Source organism: Psammomys obesus, unplaced genomic scaffold (assembly GCF_907164565.1).
Source record: "Psammomys obesus unplaced genomic scaffold, mPsaObe1.curated_primary_1811, whole genome shotgun sequence".
In the NCBI taxonomy this organism is placed as follows: domain Eukaryota; kingdom Metazoa; phylum Chordata; class Mammalia; order Rodentia; family Muridae; genus Psammomys; species Psammomys obesus.
In genome coordinates, this window is record NW_026596463.1 from 390,059 (window position 1) to 391,632 (window position 1,574).

At 40.9% G+C, this 1,574-nt stretch overlaps 1 non-coding gene across 1 annotated transcript; it reads left to right on the top strand.

Annotated features, from left to right (window-relative positions):
- Window positions 1-894: 894 nt before the first annotated feature.
- LOC129670061 (U6 spliceosomal RNA) lies at window positions 895-999 on the top strand. Its single transcript, XR_008719119.1, has one exon. It is a non-coding gene; the product is annotated as a U6 spliceosomal RNA (small nuclear RNA).
- The last annotated feature ends 575 nt before the right edge of the window (window positions 1,000-1,574 follow it).

Below are 1,574 nucleotides of genomic sequence, written 5' to 3' on the forward strand. Positions count from 1 at the left end.
GGCTCTTATTCAAGTCATCTTAAAGACTATCCTGGAAGGAATTTAAAAATGCTGTGAGCAAAAGTGACTTAATTTGAATAAGAGATGCTCTCCAGACCAACATTTATTTGGGTTATATATTCTAAATGTGTTTATTTAAATTTGTTATGCCTGGGTGTGATAGCTATTCTTATAATCCTCCAAGGTGCTGAGGCAGGGGAATCATGAGCTCAATGCTAACATAAACTACATCATGACATCATGCCTCAAAAAAGAAAAGAAAAAGGAGGAGTATTATTTTACAGCCATAATCTATCCAGATTTTCATGAGGGGCTCTGTAAAAATAATGCACTTCTAACTGAGATGATCAAATACACCAATTTTGAGCATGGATCTAGGGGTCAATTTCATGATATGCATCTTTACAATTGCCAATCCAGAAGAAAAGGGGAGTTTTTACTATGTGAATCAACAAAATGTTAGTTAGGAGTCATAGGTTTTAAAACACCAAAACAGAGGTTTGACTTCCATTCAAGCTAGGCGTGGTGATGCATACCTTTAATCCCAGCACTCAGGAGGCAGAGGCAGGAGGATCTTTGTGAGTTCGAGGCCAGCCTGGGCTACAAAGAGAGTTCCAGGACAGCCAAGGCTGTTGAAACCCTGTCTCAAACAACAACAACAAAATAAAATGTGACTTCCATTCAAGAACTAGATCTTGGGGCTGAAGAGATGGCTCAGCAGTTAAGAGTGCATACTGCTCTTTCAGAGGACCTGACTCAGTTCCCAGTGTCCATACTGGGCAGCTCACAAACACCTATAACTCAAGCTCCAAAGGATCCAATACACTCTTCTAGCCTCCATGGCTACCACACTCACATGTACTTATACACAGTTACACCTGATGAAAAATAAGTGTTCTCAACTCAACAGTACATATACAAAAATTGGAATGATGCAAAGATTCGCATGGCCCTTGTTCAAGGATGACATGCACATTTTTTGAAGCATTCCATATTTTAATAAATAAGGAAATAGAGACTGATCAATGATTAAGAACATTGGTTGATCTTCCAGAGGACTAAGATTTAGTTCCTAGCACTTACATAGCAACTCACAACCATCAGTAATTCCAGTCCCAGGGGAGCCAACACCCTCTTCTTGCTTCTTACACATGTGGTACATAGGCATACATGCAAGCAGAATACCCACACACATAAAAACAAATTTTAAAATTTAAATCTTTTTTTTAATGTTGGCTCTTCCTGAGCCCAGGAGTTGCTGAGGCAGATGGGGCAGCCATGTCTCTGAATGCTCTGAATATTAAATCAGAGACATCAGGTACCAAGCAATCCATAAACTGCAAGCCAGGACACTGTTTATGCTCAGAGAAACTTGCCGCGCTCTGCTGGACAAGGCTGAAGTCAGTCATCTCTGGATAGCCAATCATTCTTGCTCGGGCTATGATCATAGACTGCTTTTTCTCAGCAGGGTTCCGAAACGTCTCCTCTGATCTGGGTGACTTCAAAGAGAGTGCACAGAGAGTCACATAGCCACCAGAGCAGATTATAGACCAGACCCTTCCCTGATAAGGAAA